The 14,445-nt window shown below is 40.2% G+C and overlaps 1 long non-coding RNA gene across 1 annotated transcript in view; it reads left to right on the top strand.

The window, feature by feature from the left end:
* The window catches only part of LOC106721886, a 55,513-nt gene that overhangs the window by 30,478 nt on the left and 10,590 nt on the right, over positions 1 to 14,445 (top strand). Inside the window, exon 4 of the long non-coding RNA XR_001357606.1 lies at positions 3,469 to 3,539. This is a non-coding gene — a long non-coding RNA (uncharacterized LOC106721886). The remainder of the gene's footprint in view (positions 1 to 3,468; positions 3,540 to 14,445) is intronic.

The following is a 14,445-nucleotide window of genomic DNA, read 5'->3' as shown; positions in this document are numbered from 1 at the left end:
AGTAAAGCGACCAAAACGCTGGCTTGCATCCATAGATGCTTCTCAAGCAAATCCCGGGACGTCATTCTCCCCCTGTACTTGGCCTTAGTGAGGCCGCAGCTGGAGTACGGTGTCCAGTTTTGGGCTCCACAATTCAAAAAGGATGTGGAGAAGCTTGAGAGAGTCCAGAGAAGAGCCACGCGCATGATCAGAGGTCAGGGAAGCAGACCCTACGATGACAGGCTGAGAGCCCTGGGGCTCTTTAGCCTGAAAAAGCGCAGGCTCAGGGGCAATCTGGTGGCCACCTACAAGTTTATCAGGGGTGACCACCAGCATCTGGGGGAACGTTTGTTCACCAGAGCGCCCCAAGGGATGACGAGGTCGAATGGTCACAAACTACTTCAAGATCGTTTCAGGCTGGACATAAGGAAGAATTTCTTTACAGTCCGAGCCCCCAAGGTCTGGAACAGCCTGCCACCGGAGGTCGTTTAAGCGTCTTCATTGAACACCTTCAAGGTGAAACTGGATGCTTATCTTGCTGGGATCCTATGACCCCAGCTGACTTCCTGCCCTTGGGCAGGGGGCTGGACTCGATGATCTTCCGAGGTCCCTTCCAGCCCTAATGTCTATGAAATCTATGAAAATTTTCAAGAAGGATGATGACGGGGCAGATGCATCTGTGTTAAATTCACCTACATGTCCTGCATGCCATCTGCCTTTAACTAGCTCTTCACTTGTCAGGGCAAAAGCCTGCCTGTGTTCAGAAGTGGCTGTTGCTCCTCCAGATGCTGCTTCAGTCATCAAATCATGTTATAAGCCAAAATGCCCATTGACTCTAAAGGGAAAAGGACCAGGTCCATCACTAGCTGTGAACTGACTGCCTGGAGGAGTTTTCCATGTGATGACTCTGTGAAATCCTATAAAATATGAACTTTCATTTCTACCCAGGAGAACTTTTACAATCTTTTCTCCGATGCCTGATGAAGGGTGTTTGTGCCCGAAAGCTTGCCATTAAAGTTTTTGGGGTTTTTTTGCAAAAATCTTGTTGGTCTAATAAAAGATATCATCTGTACTATGAGTCCTGATTGCCTAGGTCCACTAGTAAACCCAACCAGAACATTAATTTATGCCATCCAGGGAACTTTAATACTGAAGGAAGGGGGAGAAATGATCAAAGCTGTATTATTGTTTCCCACAATCATATTTCTAAGCTCCTCATTCTTCTGCCCAGAAGGGGAAGTGGGAAGAAGGATCTTGGAGGGAGCTGGGCACTTGGTGGGGTAGATGGTTTCTTGCATGCCTCTGTGTGCAGTAGTGCTTGGTTACCAAATGCAAATACAGGTGCATGGTTACCAAATACTTCTATAATGCTGAAGGCTGTATGGCTTCTATAATGCTATATGGGCATATTTATAGATTGGCAGTTCTGGTGGTGAGGGGAAAGGCTTGTTACCTGCTTCAGCATGTATGCCTGTATTGCTGGAGGATGGCTCATTGCATTGCTCAAGAGTTAGGGTTATGGTGTTGTCCTTTAAAAGATAACATTTGAGAAATATAAACAAACAGTCGCCCAGGGAACATCTCTAGTAAGTTATCCTATTGCTGCTGCTGCTCAGTACACAATATGGCAGGATGCATTATACTAACATTTATTAATAAATAAATAAATAAATAAATAAATAAATACGTAAATATGAATAAATTAAATGACTCTCTCAACAGTTTACCTGATAGTCAGCATCTAAATCTACTACACTGGGGAGTTAAAAGGGGAATGACAAAAAGCCAGTACAAAAACCCACCTGGTAACTACTTTAGTAAGAGTTTGTTTTGAGTAGCACTTTTGTATCACATGAGATGAATAGACTTATTTTGCTGCTCAAAAATGATGGGGATGTCTGAATAATTGCTCTGTGTAGTACAGTTTTTAATAGCCTGCTCGGATCCAGTCATTCCCCCGGGGATCAGAGTGAAGCATTCTTTATAGCGCATGTTATGATATCTACAACTGTCAAAAAGATAGGAGAGCTGGGCAGGTGAAGAAAGTAATTTATCCCAGTGCAGAAAATTACAGCCTACAGAATGGCTGCCTCATTGCACTGGTGGTGAAAATGATCATATAACATGTCCAGTTCCTTGAACGTATAACACTCAAATTCTGAGGACTGTGATGATGTTGTTGTTGTTGTTGTTATCATCATCCGTTAGTATCGATATTGCTGCTACTACTACTAATAATGATAATAATTTTTAGGGTCCATTTGTTTTGATCGAATCAGTACAAAGTAGAAATGTTTGGACCTGGACCAGAAGCAGATCCAGCAATTAATTTGGAGGAGATTGGTTTAAAAATACGGAACAAGCCCAAATGGTAGATGTGTTTAAGTTTAGTTTAAGGGGGTGGGGGAGCAGTTAATGAAATGAAAAACAATGACTTGCTCTGCCTTTAAAAAGATTATTTGCATTACTCAAGTCCTGTTCCAAAAAGCATACTTTAGTCATGGCATATTTTTCTGCAGATTTCTATTGCCCTTGTAATGTAGCAACATAATAAAGGATGGGAAAATACCTTTTTTAAAGTTATGAGACTACATAATTTGTTATAAGTATCATTTGTAGTTAAAAAAACATAGACTCCAGCATGAAATTAATGGAGAACCTGTCTATGGTCATGTTTTCCCATATGAACACAACAGATAAAAAATGTAATAAATTCATTCATCTACACCCACTTGAAATATCTGAGCTGATCAGCAGTCTCACTGATGTGCAGCCAGACTTTGAAGTCTATCTTAGCTCTCTGGAATTTGACCAGCCACTTTCCAGACCATGTAATTCATTGCAGATCTTTCCACATTATGCATTCCAGATGGCCATATTAATTCTTTGTACATTTTCTCCTTCGTTATGTAGGTTACTGGGGTAATTTGGGAATAGAACTTGCATGCTACAAAGTGACAATTGACATATTGTTATGCTATCGTGCTGCTTAGACACTGGTGATGGACTTTAATGAATGTTTATGAAGTTTGGGTTTGTTTTTTTTTCCCCCTGTTCTTTCAGTTTTTAAGCTCCTGAATAATGAGACCCTGGGCATGCTAAATTCCCCACAGGCCACATAAGTGCTTTCAGAAGTGCTGAGCACCCACAACCTTGGCTGAATTCAGTGGGAACTGTGAAAGCTTAGCACATTTTGAAAATCAGGCCTATAATGAACATAACCTTTCCCAGGGCTCTCTCAGTAGAACACCATGACCTGAAGAAGAAATTTTCTAGCAAAAAGTTAAAATGGATGTGGCGCTATTCACATTCAATCTAAATCTTGCATTAAGCTTAAAGGAGAGGGAAAACCCACACTGCAATGTCAACCAAATAGCTGGTGGTTTTTATAACATAGGTAACAGCCCACAAGCTGAATTAGTTAAGAGGCCACCAAGTTTTTTTAAGGACCAAATAATCTATATCTTCATAATGATTTTCTGCCTCTAGGTCAGAGTAGACCCGAGCCATTCTTGCAAATCTCTACCGCATCTTAACCCCAGCCACCTAAAGAATAACAGGTAAGCAGCCAAGTAATATAAGGTAATAATCTGACCAAAAGGTTTTGATGACATTAAGTACCTTGAGAGTTAAGTTCAAGTGGTTTCTCACCCAACCCTCCAGATGGATTTTCCTCCTTTACTTTGCAGTATGTTAATTTTTTTTTCTTTACAAACGTGGAACAAAACCTCAGGTTCTCTAAGGTAGCACAGTTCTCTTCCCTCTGCCGTGTGCTCTCAAGAGTCTGCCAGGCCTTTTTCAAACATAGTAAGATAGGAAAAGCAGGATAGGGTCAAAAATACATTTGGATAGATGCATGTAACACAAGAAATCTTTACACTGAGAAATACCAGGGCAAAATGCACTGACCCTAGTCTACAGCATCTATAGGTTCTAATCCTATAGGTCCTATACGTAGGTTAAAAACTTATCCAAGAAAATAGAATTGCCAAGTGTTTGAGGAACTGAGGTGAATGAGGCTACTAAGAAATTAAAATGTGGCACACCAATAAATATGAATGCTGGACTGGAAAGGGGCCTCAGGGCCACTGATTTCTGTTCCCTGCATTTGCAGGCATTCGTTTACTCAATGCGCATCTACATGAGCACTTTAATGTGCATTAGCCTATTTTAATAAGCATACAAGCATCACCAAAAATGTGCTTTTCCTTAATTCACATTAAAATAGGTTAATGTGCATTAAGCATTATTTTTAAAGTGTGCACTTTAGTAAATGTGCATTAAGCCAAGCTAATGCACATTTTCCTAGTACCTCACAATACAGGGCACTTTAACATATGTTCCGAGGGTGGGAAGGGTGGTGCTTTAATTTGAGTGGCTCCAAGAGCCACTAATAAAAGCACCACTGCATCTTGCGTATCAGCGCCCCCATGCTTAAAAATGGCAGCGGGGGCACTTGAAATAAAGTTCATTCAATGAACTTTATTTCAAGCACCCCCACTGCCATCTCACATTGATACATGAGAGGCAGGACACTGCTGGAGCAGACTCAATAATTGAGTTTGCGCCAACGCACTGGAATTCCAGCATGTTGCAGCAGCCTCTGTTCTCATGTACAGGCGCCCACAAGTACTAGATTTAATGCACATTAACTAAAGTGTAGTAGTGTGTAGATGCACCCAATGTTTCCCCCAAATGACCAGTTCAAATGCTGGCACAACAATGCACCAGAAAATCAGAAACACCAAGAAAGCTCTACAATTTGCCATGGGAAAAAACAGGGGGTATGAAGGCACTGCCAATGCCCTGCTATTGCAGATGAAATGACTTAATGTATGCTTTGAGGAACCTAGGAAGGGGGCCATGCACATATTACATGTTGTCACAAAAATGTTAATATATTAAAACCTGGACATCTGGGACTTACTTTTTTTTTTTTGCCTTTTTGAAGGCTCTATCTCTAACATTGACTATCTTTTGAAAGGGAAAATATTGCTGACTGAACAGCCACCAAATTAAAATGGCTCCTCTTACAATGGTATTTGTTGGTGTCGTCAGGAAACCTTTTGGTCCTGGGTAGTACAACATGCTATGCATTTTTTGTTTTGTTTAGTTTTTTTCTCTGAAAATTTACATCACAACTGCAGCTTCCCACTTTCAGAGTAGTTCCTTTGGACAACTGAACCTCTTTCCCCACACTTTCCACTCTTTTAATTGTCACAACCCAAAGTTGTGATTTTTGTTTTGTGTGTGCTTTGGCACTGCTAAATTATTTTTCCCGCTAAATTTCAGCTTCTTTGCACGGTGGAGTTTTCTGCTGTAAAGGAGAACCCCGGTGCAAGGGAGAATTTCCTGCCAATTTGTAGCTTTCTTTGCATGGTGCATTTCTTTTTGCATCTAAGAAATGCTCGGTGCAAAGAGTTCCCGCCATTTGTATTATAATTTGTGCCCCACCATTGGCTAGTTCTAAATTATTCACACGTGGCGGCTAGTGATTGACTTGCTAGCCGTATAAAAAGCTTGAGTGGTTTCCGCCCAAGTTGGAGGACTCCACGAACACCAGGAGGAGGAGACTTCCCTTCTTGTGAAGATCTCTAAGCGGTGCGGAGCCTATCGGACCCAGCGCATTTCAAGAAGGCAACAGAGGTCTGATCAACCTCTAGCCTCTCCCCGTTGCAGAGCGCAATCCTCGACGTATCCCTCTCCCTGCGCGCAAAAAGATCCACGGAGCCTAGCAAACTTCGTGTGAGTCTATCTCAAGTACTTTCTTCGGTTGGTGCGACGGGCTCATGGTTTAGAGCCTCCAACCAGACGGGCTAGAAGAGTGTTCACGGGAAGGAACTCTAGTCCACCTCTCATCTTTTCTATCTGTAACCGCAACTCAAGCAAGTTTTCCAGCCTACACTGCGACCATCTTCGGTGTAAGTAAACAATCTTTAAATCAACCATTAAGCGTCCGTGCCTAATTCTAGCGTGCCGCCTGTTTTCTCCGACCCAGCGTGCCCGGGCTGCTGGCCACAGCCCGTGCGGAGCACAAAAAGGGCCCGGATTGCTCCCGGCCCGCACATTAATGTAACACTATGGTTCTAAGCCTGGCTTACCAAAAAAACCCAGAAAAATTCTTCTGCCTTCTGAACTTATGCAGCCAGTGTCAAACATCTAATCCGTCTGTGGTTTGGATTCAATCAACAATACCATTCTATCCATTGAAAATTGTCCTTAAATACAGCATGATGCTGCCTATTAAGGCCATAACTCTGGCAACATGACCTCTGGGTCTAGTTTTTTATACGTTTTGCTAGAATCGCCTCCTGACAACCATTTAATATGCCCAGGGTTGTTTACCTACATTGTCTAGAGATCTTCCCTGCTGGAGTGACAGCAGAGCATTCATTGTGGTTTCCATTCTGAGAAAAAGTCTAGATAATGGCCGAGGCATTGTGGGATTTCTCCAAGAGAATACTGAAACTTGCCTTTTTTTTCTCCTAGCAAGTCTCTTTATGGTCTGAGAAGCCACTGCTTCACAGAGTAGTATATGTACTTTAGGATAGATATCAGATGCTCTTGAAACAGAAGTAGTGGAATGCTAATGTGAGCATGAGGCAAAACTGCAACCCTCCTGTACCCAGAACAGCCTGGCTAGTGTAGAGACACTGTATGGTTGTTTCTTCTTTAACTGCTCTATTTGCAAATAAAATCCCATTGAATTGAGTCTCTTCGGGAGCGCTGTTTACATAGCACCTTGTCCATAAGGAACATTTCAAATCAGAGCAAATTAAGTACTTTCCAACTGTGGTGTTAAAATAACAAAGAGCTCCCCAGTACATTTCAGTAGGGCTGGTGGTTTCCTTTGCCAGCACCTGTGACTCACCAGCTGTTAGTGTGGAAAAAAGCCATGAAGCTGAAGTGTTCTTATTCCAGCAGTCATCTGACAGATGTTAATATACAGAACAACAAAATTCAGCCCACAGAGAGTAGACTTTTTCTTTCTTTCTTTGCTTACTGGGCAGGAAATGAAGTTATCTTCACATCCACTGCAGAGTATAACATCAAAAGAAAATGGAAACATAGTCACCAGGTGGACTGTTGTGAGTCCCTGAAAATCTTCTCTCCTTCCATTTAATTCACTCTTACTTTCATCTGCATGCTTTTATTTGGAATGTTTTAGACACAACTTCATGATAATCACTTTATGAAACATGCCATATTGTGAGCATATTAATATGCTCACATGAAATTATGTTTATTAAGAAATAAAGTTTAAAACAATTTGTTTTTAGTTCTTTAATATAAGTTATGGAGGCTGGGTCACAATCCCATAGTTCACCTTTCAGCCAATGCCAGAATTCATCCTCTTAATTTTATATAATTTTCATTTTCTCTTAATTTGCACCATGCCGTCAATGAATGAAACTGAATTTTCTGAGGATTTGCAAGTAAACTAGGTAGTCTGTAGAGCTGATCAAAATGTTTTAATTTTTAAATGTCACCCGAATGAAAACATTTCAGGAATCATGGAAAATGGAATAGCTTTGGAATTTTACTTTTGTTTTTGACATGTCTATCAAACTAGCCATTCTTTACTACTTTAAAGAATAGACAGGAACATTGGGAATAGAGAACTTTTTGCAAATTCTTACCCTCTCTTCCCTCCCTCCCAGTCATCTCCATTAGACTGAGTTAAATTTAATTAAAGAGGGTCTGTTTTAGAGCATTTACTTTTGGGATCTGATTATTACTTTACTTTCTCTCCCGAATAATTCAAAAGTTTTTTGAGAATAGAAAAATGCCGTACTGGGGGATTTTGTACCAGGGAGAAACTACTATTGAAGTTTAATGTCTTAAATAGTTGGAAACTCATAAATTATCAAAACAGTTTTGGTTCTGTCACAGTGTTGATTAATAAATATTTTATCAGGTGGAATTAACTCCAGAATCTGTGCTTCCATTAAAATATTGTATTTTTCTAGTTTTCATGGTTGTAGATAAAATCTTGAAACTATGAAGTTAGTGTTGTTTGTTGAGCCCCACAGTGTACATCTATAGCAGGGTAAAGTAGTAACTGATAGAACATTAACAACTAGATATACAATGATTCTTGCTAGTTTTGATATATTTATAAGCACATCTATGACACTGGTCTCCAAAACAGCTGGCCCATGGATAAACTTAGTTTTTACAATATGATCAGGAGGTATTTCTGTCCCTTTTATACTTCAACTGAAAGCACACATAAATGAAGTCACTGTCCTAAGTTTGTCTTGGGTGTAAAAACCATGTGCAGACCTCTTGTCTTCCTGCTCCCTGCTTAAATCACAAGTCCTTCCTTCTCTTCCTGCAGGGAATATGCATCTTGAGCAACTAACTCTGCATCCATAACTGGGGCAGTTGCTGAAGTGAGAGAAGGCATATATATTTAGTGGATGAGTCAGTAAGGATCTGATTCTTCCCTCATCCTGACACTGCACCAGCATGAATGCATTGCTTTCAAGAAAGTTCCTCATGATTTTCACTACTGGAAGTGAAAGGAAAAGTTTCTCAGATTACAAACTACATTTTCAGTGCAACCTGATCAATAGAATATTTCTTCCCAAAACAGTGTTCTAATATGCCTAGAACTTTTATTGTCAACTTTAAAATGTGTGCACTTTAGCTCTACTTTCATCTAGATTTCTTACAGCCACTTGGCATGGAGAAATCAAGGCTTACCCAGTACAAAAGATAGTTTGTCAGTCTAATTCTGACCTCAGTTAATATAATAACAAACTTTCCAGGAACTTGAGTGACGACGGAATTGGGATCTACAATAATTTCTTCTTAAAGGAATAATGTTTTACTAATTAAAACAGTTGGGGTTTGATATGCTAGTGTCAAAGAGAAATGAAAGTGAGAAATCATTCTAGGGAAGCCACTAGAAGTGCACCAATCCAAAACAGTTGGAAGCGTAGAATAGAATTTTTGGTGTGCTTTTGTTAAGTACTGCACTTTATTTGCCTCTGAAGAGATTGGGTAACTACAAAGTTACTACCTAACTATAAGTGGACATCTTTTCTTCAGCTGCTTCCCAAGTTCGTTGAAGATCTGCTCATCTCTCAGATACTCAGACACCTGACTTTTCCCTGCAAAAAACTTTGTTAATGATTTCAGCAACTAGGATTCTTTTCATAACAATCAATGTAGCACCAATGCTTTCACCCTCTGGGTTTTTTCTTTTTCTTTTCTTTTGCTTTTCCCCCCCTCCAAATCTTGAGCTCTACAACAAATATAATTTCTATGGGCCCCCCAAAAAAAACTCTCAAAAACTTCATCTACAAATGCTTAACCCTGTGTGCGAGTGACTCTAGCATAACAATTCAACATACTCTGTTCTTCCCTGAAATAATTGTGCAACCCTGACTGACTGCCATAGAGAGAACAGCCAAGCTGTGTGGGTGGTCTGGGGCCAGGGAAGTCAGAGCTGTGAAGGAGCATAGATGACCTCATGGATTCCCATGGCTGGTTTATGAATCCATGGGTCTTTTTCACCAGTGCTATACAGAAGAATGTGTTGTGTAGGATCACTTAACTCACTATGCTCATCTGTAATGCGAACTGTACAACACTTGCATAAAACATAATTAAGAACACAGAAAAGCTTAACAAAGTTTTCCTGGTTAAGTATTTATATTGCAAGCAGTAATTTTACTATCAGCTAAAATATAACATAGTGTACGTATTTGCCAGTGCTTCACAAACCTAGCCCCAGGCTTGTAATCTCATTGACTAGCATGCATGCATGAGCCTCTGTGCTCAACCCCAGAATCTGCATGTAGCTTGTGAGAGAATGGCTAGTGGGCTGGGAATAAGTGACTGGCTCAAGTCTAGGGTGCAGTATGAGTAGGCTGACCATAAGGACATCTGGCACATCCGAGACACTGCCCCCCTCCCTGCTCTCCCAAGTCAGTGGCAAGGGAAGGAAGGTAGGTTCCTTCCCTTGCCACTGACTGGCAGTGGTGCCAGCCTGCTGGCATGCTGTGCTGCTTTGCCTCACTGCCGGACTGTGCCCCATGCCCCTGTGTTTCTGGGATACTCCTTTTTAAGTCTCACCAGCCGTCTGAGGCCAGCCTCTGAAATTCAGGACTGTCTTGGCTAAACTGGGATGTATAATCACCCTAAGTGTGATAGGAGAAACAAAGCCATGAATAAGAGTGAGAAATAAATGAATAGAGCAATAATTTGTATATGATACTCCAAGTGGAACCTTATGGCATGGGAGCAAATGTTAAAATACCATAATCATAAATCTATGAGTCTTGGTGATGGAGACCTGCCCCATCAAGTTAGGTAATTAGTAAAAAGTTGAAGAATACAATACTAACTGAACACAGAGGACCATCAGCTAAGCAGTGTTTGCTGTGAGCTTCCAGCAAAGTGTTTTCAAAAGGGGAAAACCCTGTCTTTAATAACAGAGTTTAAAAAGTGCTGAAATCCAGATGCTTCACTACCCAAGGACCCCATCTACATGAGGCACTGACTACACAGTAGCCCGTGACTACTGCACAGTACCTTTGTGTGGCAGAAAGCATGACGTGAAGCTACTGCGCAGTAGTCTCAGGCTACTGCACAGTGTCACAAAAAAGCCATTCTGTGATGCTACTGTGCAGTAACCTCTGGTTACTGCACAGTCATTTAGTATTTATTTATACAAGTACTAAATGACAGTGTAGTAAGGACTGCACAGTTAGCGTCTTGTGTAGACGCAAGAAAGGAGTGGTAAAGCTGCAATGAGAATGATGAGGTTGTGTTAGTTTTGTATGTCTGCTGTACAACTAGACCAAAGCAAAGACACCAAAGAGCACTGCAAATATCCTTTTCTGGACACACAACTTAACAAAAATTCCCCTCATAGCATCCTCAGCAGAGTGAACCAACCTGGCATATGCCCTATACCACCAGTGGCCAGCATATGGCATGATTGTTGTCAGTGGCATGCATAGCCTGTGTGTGGTGCACAGCAGATTATGGAGGGGCAGGCAGCACAATGGCAGATAATGCAGGGAGCAGAAACCAAAGCAGCAGATTAGGCAGGGACAGAAAGCAGAGCAGCAGATTGGGCAGGGGAAGGAGATTGGAGCAGCACTCAGGGAGGGTGCAGGGCTTAGTGTAGATTGTGGCATGCCTGCCAAAAACGTTGCTCGCCCTTTGGCTTTGATAATGCCCTCTGATCTTTTTCCTTGCTGCATCTTACGTTACAGATAAAACATTTCAAGCATGGTATTAAAGATCTGCAGTCCTCCTTCAGCCCTGGAGGACTCAACTGGAGTCCTGGCTGCCTAACCAGAATGGGCTTTGTAGTGTCTTATAACTGAGTATAATATGCTTCTTCCTAGAAGAGGGCCTACTTAAAATAATTCCTAGCAGGCCATGCATATAAGCAGCTATAGGTTTAGTATAGCATCATGACAGGGGAACCTTACATGGCTACCAAGTCAACAGTAAATAACAGAAAAGTGAGCCACACCAACTGCACTCTCCATTCTTTTATAAAGACAACGATCCAGTGATAAAAATGACAGTGCCCTAAAAAAATCTGACTGCTTTGAGGACAGGAGATTGACTGGGAGAATGATTATTTATCTGAAGCAGTAGCAGACATGGAGATGCATCAGCACTAGTGAGTTTTTTAGCTGGAGAAAAGTGCAGAGTTTTTATGATATTGTTGATAGTGTCCAGGGTAATAAAACAAATATTTTGCATTTTTATAGGGTGAGTTAATCTAGACAGAAATGTGTATCTGGAGATACTGGGTAAACTGTAAATAATCCAGTGTCTAGGTTCTGTTTGGGAAGCTGTGGTACCAATTCAAAAGTGAATGAATGACAGTGTTTCATCCCTCTTTCCTGAACTGTGGTAGAAGCCCAGACAAAGGATCATTAGTTCGGATGAATTGGGCTTCTTGTGGATAGCCTTTACTGGCTCCAAAGGAAATGTTTTAAGGTGAAATTAAGAAAGCAAAACAAATCCCTTGGTGCCTCTTATCTGCTGCCTTTTCTTCTTATCCATGGGACAACAAATGTTTTGCAGCTTGCTTCTCAGATACCTAGCCAGCTGGCTTCTTTGCTCATTGTGAGCTGTTATTGTTTGGCAATTTCCTGATAGACGATCTATTAGTGGTCACAGATCAGAGACTTGAGATTCATACTATGGGATCACTTACAACCAGAAGGTCTCAGCCTTTTCATGAGGAGCCACAAATACCATGTCTGTACTACGCTCCAGCCAGGCTTATATGAAAGCCAACAAAGTCAAAGAATTCTCTATTGCTGCTTTAACCTCAGATGCTCTAGTTTTCTATGACAATCTATTGTTAGAATAAAACTATGTATCATGTAGAAAGGTAAGTTGATAACAGATTTGAGTGTGTGGAAAATATTTCCTTTAGGAATGTCTATTTTTCTTGATTTTGAGTCTCAAGAATCAGCAGGTTTCATTTGTAATTTGTAGTGGAACTAACAGTGTGTGTTAAATGTTGTGGTTAGATGAGGTTCAGCTCATATTCTAATTTGCCATTCACATATTTTTTAAATCAATTTCTCATCAAAACCTTGCACTTACAGGTGCACCTCAGGAAGGAGAACTAATAATCCAACATGATTCATGTAGTGAGGATCCAACACCTCAAGCCATTCTTTTCAAGTGTTGTTGGCATTAGTTAATATTTTCCACCTTCACTTTAGGTAATTTCCTAGTTTTCTGTAGAAAAAACCATTGCAAAATAATGACACCCGCAGCTCCAAACCACTACTTAGCACATAATGAACTAATTTAAAACAAGTCAATTTAATTCCAATTTTCTTCCCATGTGAAGCAGACACTTTTGCCAAGTCTGTAAGCTGGACAAAAAGAAGAACAGTAGCATGTGAACACATTCCTAAAACTAAGTGTAAATCATGCCTGTATAGTATTACATCTCAAACAGTGTATTATACATATTTTATAAAATAGGAAAACAATTAAGGCCACAACCTGACCACTGTATGTTTGTAACTTCATTCCAAATCATTTCCCCATCCCAAAATATTGTTTTTAGTGGATTTCCTTATTTTTCTTTTTTTGGTGTTTTTTCTGAATTGTTGGGGTTTTTTATCAAAATATAAATGTCTTAAAATACTTTGATGGAAATATTGATCTTCACTGGAACAAACCCATTACATTTGAAATTTAAAGCTCTAACACCGTGGTAGAAATGGGACGAGTTTTAAACTTAATGAAAAACTGTGTAATGCTATGACATCCTATTCATAATGAAGTTAAGTGGATCACAGTAGGAAAGTCTAAGAAACAAATGATTACAGAAGGAGGTACTGGTTCATTGAGCAATTTACACATCAGTATGTCTTGCCATCCAAGCTCTGGTTTGACTTTTTTGATTTTTAAATAGAATCAAAGTCAGGGGTTAGACTTGTTAACAAAGCCAAAATACACAACAGCACCTAGCTAAAGCTACCACACGTGGCAACAATAGGGCTGTAATAACAAGCTCTTCATTTAAAACTCAAGACCCCATTTTTTTAAAACAGATTACAAGGAACTCCTTCTGACACAGCTTGTCTCAACAAAAATGTAATGCTAACTAAGGCAAATATTTGAAGTTTGCTTTTAAGTACCAGAAGATGAGGCCCTTCTATTTGCAATATTTTGAGGAAACACCTGACTGGTTCTTCTTTTCAGTGGTGACAATGGGTTGTATCCTAGCAAAGTCTTTGCTGAAAGAACATTTTGGTTCTCAGAGTAAAAAAAGAGTTAATAGACTGCTGGGCAGTTTGTGCCTAAACAAGCACAGCAGAAGTCTGTCATCAGCTCTAGAGTATGTGAGAAGTGATTGCCTGAGGGAATGAGGTGAAAGAATGGACTGTTTCTTCTTATTTCATATTAGTACAATAGCAAATTCAGGCATTATCCTTTATTATTTGACTGCCAGCTCTAAACCTTTATTGGACTTCGCCCTAAGTGATGGCAAAGATAAAAGAGCAAGCAAAGCAAAGCTACAAAGAATAATGACAAAAAACGTGTAGGAGCGGTGTGCTCTCAACACATCTTCAAGTCACATAGATCCAAGAAACAATGTTAAAGACTTGCTAGCAATAGGATGACATATCTAAAAATATGGTTATATCTAACATAACCATGAAATCATCCCGTGCAGCATGGCCTTAATTCTGAAATTGTGAAAACCAGGGAATTGTGGAAACTTCAAGGCATATATTCAACATTTTAGTCTGTGATTTATCATCAGGGCCTGCCTTCAGTGAAATGGGTGAAGAGTTGAATGTTAAAACACTCTGCATTTCCTGATGCTCTAATTCACTCTTATTTTGTAGATGGGATTGATCTCTATTCTAACTTTGCTCTGTTTTGACCTATATAACATCTTTGGAGCCTCATTCTGCTCTATCACAAATAGAAGTGATGATAATGAGGAATGCC

This window comes from Alligator sinensis, unplaced genomic scaffold (assembly GCF_000455745.1).
Source record: "Alligator sinensis unplaced genomic scaffold, ASM45574v1 scaffold240_1, whole genome shotgun sequence".
In the NCBI taxonomy this organism is placed as follows: Eukaryota; Metazoa; Chordata; order Crocodylia; family Alligatoridae; genus Alligator; species Alligator sinensis.
This window is presented reverse-complemented; position numbering and strand designations above follow the sequence as displayed.